This window comes from Peromyscus leucopus, chromosome 6 (genome assembly GCF_004664715.2).
Source record: "Peromyscus leucopus breed LL Stock chromosome 6, UCI_PerLeu_2.1, whole genome shotgun sequence".
Classification (NCBI taxonomy): Eukaryota; Metazoa; Chordata; class Mammalia; order Rodentia; family Cricetidae; genus Peromyscus; species Peromyscus leucopus.
Genome location: NC_051068.1, coordinates 106,313,680 through 106,321,159, shown reverse-complemented (window position 1 = coordinate 106,321,159; position 7,480 = coordinate 106,313,680).

The following is a 7,480-nucleotide window of genomic DNA, read 5'->3' as shown; positions in this document are numbered from 1 at the left end:
CTTATCTGGGGTCAGAGAACAGAAAAGCCACTAGTTAGGCAGTGATAGCACATGCCTTTAATCCTAGCATTCCAGAGGCAGAAATCCATCTGGGATCTCTGTGAGTTCAAGGCCACATTGGAAACAGCCAGGCATGGTGACTCACGCCTTTAATCCCAGAAAGGGAGCCTTTAATCCTAAAGAGTGATGGTAGAAAGCAGAAAGGTATATAAGGCGTGAGGACCAGAAACTAGAAGCATGTGGCTGGTTAAGCATTCAGCTGGTTAAGCTTCAGGTTTTCGAGCAGCAGTTCAGCTGAGAATCATTGGGATGAGGACACAGAAGCTTCCAGTCTGAGGAAACAAGAACAGCTGAGCAGTTGACCAGGTGAGGTTAGCTGTAGCTTGTTCTCTGATCTCCAGTTCACCCCAATACCTGGCTCCGGGTTTGATTTTATCAATAAGAACTTTTAAGATTCCTGCTACAGGATGGGACAGGTAGTTTTTGGTCTTTCAATGGGTTTTGGGTTTGGAATAATTTTCATTGTTTAGGATGATTGGTTACAAGTTGTTGTTGTTAATGGTCAGGAATGGGAATAAACAAAGGAGATTAGAGATGAGGCAGCAATTCAGAGACTGGCTTCTTCACATTATTTTGGTAAGACATCCCAAAGCATATGGTTTAAGTAACAATCAGCATTTCCACTACTGAGTTATATCTATGCTGTATTGTATCCACAAACCCAGTCTCAACACTAGATCCTAATCCTGAAATACACATAACAATCATTCAACTAACACATCATAAACAAGTAAAGGCCCTCTGCATCACCATAAGTAATGTTTAATGGCCATCTCAAAATATAGTAGACAAGCATTAAACTATTTTTCTTAATTACTTCTTTCAATTGTGTGAAATTATAATGTAATTATATTATTTCCTCCTTTCCTTCCTCCAAACCATCCCATATACCAGTCCTTCCTCTCTTTCAAATTCATGGCCTCTCTTTTCATTAATTGTTGTTACAAAACAAACATACCAGTAACATTTACACAGACTGACCATGTTGTATTTATGCATTTAGGAACATACATGTGTGTACATAAACTGTTTAATTAACTTTTAATGCCTACCTTGTAACACCAAAAAAATATTCCAAACTTATGCTCAAATTTCTCAGAATTTCCCTATGACCAAAGTTTACTTCTTAACACACTCAGGCAGAGCTATGCACCATCATGCTGACTGAAGATTACCTTGGTGATAAACTCACAAAATTATAGAACATAAAATAATTTGCAGACTAGGTATCTTGCCAAGGTGATGAATCCAGCTGGGTTGTCACTCTCTTGGGGCACTCTTCCTCCTATTGCCTTTCTGTGAGCTAATTCTGTATGTGTCTTTGTTTCTCTTCTTTCAAGTGAAGGATATGTTTTCTACCAGAAGTACATAATGTGAGAACTATGAAATATTGGAACATGAATGTAGATGTAACCAACCGTCTTATTAAAATAAAAAACACAGAACCAATGTAAAAGAAAAAGCCGAGAGGTTAGAGCTCAGAGCTAAAATCTTACCTCCTGCAGTGCTCCTAGCTTCCCCGAAAGAGAGCTACTTCCTGTGTGTCTGTCTTTAAATAGTCTTTCTGTTCTGCCTTCTCATTGGTTGTAAACCCAAACACATGACTGCCTCGTCGCTGCCTGTAAGTACCGCCTCCAGGTCTCCAATATTGGCTGTATCCCTGAACACATAGAAATCTACCTAGCTCTTCTACCAAGTGCTGGGATTAAAGGCATGCGCCACCACCACCACCACGATCTTGCTATGGCTCTAATAGCTCTGACCCCAGGGCAACTTTATTTATTAACATACAATGAAAGTCACATTTCAGTACAAATAAAATGCCACCATACATGAAGAAAATGTCAGGGCTTTCAAAGTATTGATGAGACAACTGAGGAACACAGTTACCACAGCTATGTGATACTATACAGCTTCCAAATCTTAGTTCACTTCATGTCTCTGGTTGGAAATGTCCATTGTGATCATAACAAGCCAAACCAAAGTGCCATTGAATTTTTGACTGACCAGTGGCAGAAAACAGTAGATATCTGAACTACTGAGTGAAAGATAGAGAGCATATGGCTATGTTTGCCATATAACTCTTATGGAGATGATTTTATTAATGTATTTAAGTTATTTTCTTCTTAAAATTTACCATATACCTTTATGACAATAAGATAATAATAACGTTGAAAACACCAACCCCATTCTTTAGATAGAAAACAAGAAATGAATACCACTAAAAGCCATTAGCCAGACAAAACCATTTTGTGTTGGTAGAGAAATGAGGTTGTTATTATCATTATTATTAGTATTATTTTTTATCATCATTATTATTATCTCAAACACTGCATCCTGACTGCAGTTTCCCTTCCCTCCACTCTTCCAAGTCTCTCCCCTCACCTCCCCCTCTCCCAGATCCTTTCCCCTCCAAAGAAATGGGGTTAATTAATGAAGCATGTTTCAACAATAAATAACAACAATAAAAGAAATGGTCTGCTGCTTTGCTATATGGGACATTCCTTTCATATCTCAAAGCACTGAGAATTAAAATACACATTATTTAGTTGTTGGTATATAAGTCAAAAGTTAGAAAGTGTTTAAAGGTGATCACTATATAATGGTCATAATTTTTAAAATAGTCTCACTTCTAATGCAAATAAGTGATGCGAATAAGTGCCACATTTCTTATGCATTCATTTGGTGTCTCTGCTGAATAATAATGTAGATGCTGAGACTCCCACAAAGCTATAACGCTTCAGGGAAATTTACTCCAGAAACTGTGCTTTATTATTGTCACAGAAAATACTGGCATGAATGAAGAGCTGACCTCCCTAAGAATTGTCACAGCATGTGCATTCCAAGCTTGAGCGATAGTATAAGCTGCCTGTTTCTATTCACAAAACTCACGTGTTGAAATACTAAAACTACCTGATGACAATATTAGGAGAGGTCTTTGAAAGGTAATTAGGTCATAGGAGCCAATAGTTCATGAATGTAGTACTCTCATTACAGGAATCATAAGGCTGGGGCTTTTAACTTGATGGTAGACCTCTTGCCTTACATGTACAAGGCCCTAGTTTCAATCTTAAGCAACAGAAAATAAACATGGAGGTGGAATCTCTGAGAGATAGCTAGCTCTTCCACCATGTGAGACACAATTCCAAGATACTCTGTATGAACCAAGATACAGACTTTCACCAATTACTAAATCTACGAACACACTTCTTAGCAGCCTTCAGAACAGTAAGAAATAAATTTCTATTTTTAGGATTCATGGTCTACATTATTTTTCTGTAGCATCCCAAGTGGAGTATAATAAGCTCCAGCTTTAGAATTAACAAATAAATGAATTCTTAATATGCAGTGAACCACTGCAGAAGAGCATAGTTCAATAACCAAGAATAAGTCCCAAATGGAGCCTGGAAAGAACATTTGGGACTTCTGAAATGAGCTCCCATCCAGAGCAAAAGCAAGGTTAGCACATTGTTCACCACTGTACACACCATGACATACACAAAGCTGGCTCCTCATAACTGCCTGTCTTCTCCCCCTTATCCTCCTCCAAAAAGCTTCCCTACTGATTCTCTCCTTTTTTTTTTTTTCCAAAATTTGTTCTCAAAATGAAATGGAAGGTGGGGTGTGTTCTTTCTTCTATAATATCCAACAATAATAATATTCTCAAATTGTTGCTGAATTAATTACTTATTGAATACCCTCTCTTGACCTATGAATTAAAAGGCAATAAAGGCCTTTGGACTGTGGTTAATTATAACCCAGGTCTGGTATTAGGTAGAGCTTGGTGTAACTCCTGGCCCTATCACTTATTAAATGTGTGACCCTAGCAATTGCTTAACCTTTGTGTGGTGAAATTGTAGCCTGTCAATGTAGCTAAGTTGGAAATAAGGTTCCATGAATTCTTCTAAATTGGGCTTGCTTGGACAAAGAGAAATAGTCTTGCAAGGCAGAACTTCAGCCATAGTCAGTTTCATGGTCTGAACCCGGGAGGGGCAGACATTGTTACAGCTCATGCACATTCCCAACTTACTGGTTCATGTTCTGGTGTATGGCAGCATCCAGGTCTCCAAGTTACCAAGCAGTCCCTCAAAACCCCCAAATATGAGTGAAGTACCCTAGCACCTCCATAGTGAAAGTGACATGCTTCCCTGCAGCAAAGCCCACTCCTCCTAATCCCTCAAGTTGGAGGAAGATGTACCTATGAATCATCCTTTTGGTTTCTACTGTGTTCTCCAGGCAACAAGTCTATCCTTGCTGAACCCCACTTCACGTCCATCTCTCCCAACTGACCAACAGAGTCAACATCAGCTTCTGTGGGGTGCTCAGTTGAACAAAGCCCAACCCTACAAATCCATGATTCTGTGCCAACCGTGAGTCTCCTTCTCTGATCTAACCTACATCATGCCCTCCCTAAATATAAGTCTTATCATCTGTAACATATACAGGGAAACAGTACCATTATTTTCTCAAAGTTTTGATGATAAAATGAGTTAGCACATTTGCCTCATTTATTAGATACCTGCTACATAGGTTTTTTTGTTTTTGTTTTTGTTTTTGTTTTTTTTCTTTTGGTTTTTCGAGACAGGGTTTCTCTGTGTAGCTTTTCGCCTTTCGTGGGACTCACTTGGTAGCCCAGGCTGGCCTCGAACTCACAGAGATCTGCCTGGCTCTGCCTCCCGAGTGCTGGGATTAAAGGCGTGTGCCACCACCGCCCGGCTACATAGTTTTTTTGGTTTTTTTTTTTTAAAGAAAAATAGGTAATTTATATTAAAATTTTCTTCTTTAGCCAGGAATGGCAGCATATACCTTTAATCCCAGCACTTGGGAGGCAGAGGCAAGCATATTTTGGTGAGTTTGAAGCCAGTCTAGACTACACAGTGAGTTTTAGGAGAGCCAAGGCTACACAGAGAAACCTTGTCTCAAACAAACAAACAAACAAACAAACAAACAAAAAACTACAATAATGACTGGCCTGGCAAGACATGGTGACTGATGCAGTAGTGTCACAAACATCAGGGAATCAACCAACAACTTTCTAATTTGATTTAAGTCCCACTCTTCAAGATGAAATCCATACCTGGTACCATTATTGGGTCAACAACCTATGGCTAGACAGGACAGAGGCCCTAGGGAGAAACTACTATTATTACTCTGCTAAATAGACATAGAATTAAACTGATTCCTGCTGATTTATAATTGTACACACAGATAAATATATCTCTCAACCCTTACCAGAGAATCTTCATTTGCAGTAGATGGTCATTAATAGAAAGTCCCACAACTAAGCAAAGTACAAAGAGTAAGAGAACTTCAGAACTCTCAGTCCTAAAGGGAATCACACACACACACACACACACACACACACACACACACACACACACACACACACAAGGCACAGAGATTATTGTAGAAAATGGTATAAGTAGAAAGAGTATAAGAGCCAAAGATGGTAGATAACTATAAAGAACCATTGTTCTGGACACAGCAGGGCAGCAGCACACATGAACTCATAGCAAGTCTGACAATGTGCATAAAACCTATGCAAGCCCAAGCCAGACTGCATCCCAGGATGAAGAGAAGAGTTTGCCACACACCCCAATCCTAGTTTTGACAATTGTCAGATGCTAAGAGAGGGGAGAGACTATTTGTTCTGAGAATAAGCCCTGGTAATTCAACCATATCCAGCAGAAGAACACTCCTTCAAGAACAGTTTGGCAGTGTAAATTGGTCTTTGGGGTTTTCATTTTAAAAGAGGTTGGTAGAGAAGATGGAGTGGATCTGCAAAGAGTTAGAGAAGGTCAGTGAGTATGACCATGGCACTGAATGCAACTCTCAAGTAACTAATAATATTAAAAAATTGATAGTCTCTGCAGAGCACAATCATGCCTTCCTGTGTTTGCAACAAAATGTAAATACAACAAGAATTAATATTTATCATGTTGATATAAATCCTGGAAATGAACATCAGCACATAAGGTCTGTAGAATTTTCTGAACTAATTTTTATCATAATGCTAAAAAATATTCACCATGACAATTCATGTAGCTAGAACTTTTAAGATTTATAGTCAAGAATCTGTTCACACACAGGACTCAATTTATAGAAATGATTAGTAGTTTTCAGAACTACAGAGTATATAGTCTTACAAGAATATTTAACTGAAACATCTTAGCACCTAGGTATGATGAAACTTTCAGATGTTTTTAGCTATAAATAAAAATTGTCATTTGTTGAAACTTAAATGTGAAAAAAATAAAATAGTAGCATAATAGAATTTTTAAAATAAATGGTTTCCCAGCACCCACATGGCAGCTCACAGCCATCTGTCACTGGAGTTCCAGAGTACCCAACACCCTTTTCACCTCTGCAGGGACCCTATGCAATTGGTGCACAGACACACATGCAGACAAAACATCCATACATATAAAATATTTTTTAAAGAAAGAAAATGCCCCCACAGCTATGCCAGCAGATCAACATGATGGAGGCAATTCCTCAGTTGATAATTCCTTTTCCCAGGTGTCTCTAGCTTGTGTCGAGATGACAAAGCGAAGAAACAAATTTTAATAACCAGTACAACTGCCCATAGCAAAAGTAATGCTCTTTTCTGATTCCATTCACTTCTCTCCATCTCTCTCAGACATCCCTCTTGGGCTTGTCACTCAGGATAGAACACCGAGGCTGTGGTCATCCAGACGTTATGTCTTCTCTCCTTTTCATCCAGCATCTCTCCGTACATTCTGTCCTCTACTGTAGTGAGGAACAATTTAACGCTACATTCCATTCTTAAGTCCAGCTTTGTTAAGACCTTTTCATCAAATACCCTCAAGATAGCTTCTGCCTGTGTTTGGAATTTCCTTTCTCAAGCTGGGCATGATGGTGCACATCTGTAATTCCAACACTGAAAGGCAGAAGCCAGAAGATCACTACAAGTTCTGGGCCAGCCTGAACTACACAGCAAAAACAAAACAAAAAGGAAAAGAATGAGCCTTTTAATTATATAGATGTCTACAGTTAATCAGAAGTTGAATGTGTAAAAATTGAACTAAGGAAGTAGTTAAGAATTCAAAGGAAATACATGCTTAGCACTCCCTCTTCGGAGATGCAGTTTGAACAGGGGCTTTCTTATGCAATTTGCTTTTGCTATCCGTCATGTTGCTATGTGCAACTGTCAGCCATCAGACATACCAAAGTGTCTTTAGTATCATCAGTCTTGTTCCCTAATCACTCTCGAATGTGCTAAGAGGAGGGTGCTATTCGATAGGTCGCAGTGAAATAAAGGCCCAGGAGTTACAGAAAGACTACAGATAGCAATCTTTTCTGGCCTTTTCTGATTTTAAGAAAGGACCATAAAAAAGCTCATTCTCATAAAAGGCCTTGGGACATGAAAACATTTGAAAGAACTTCAAATCTCATATTA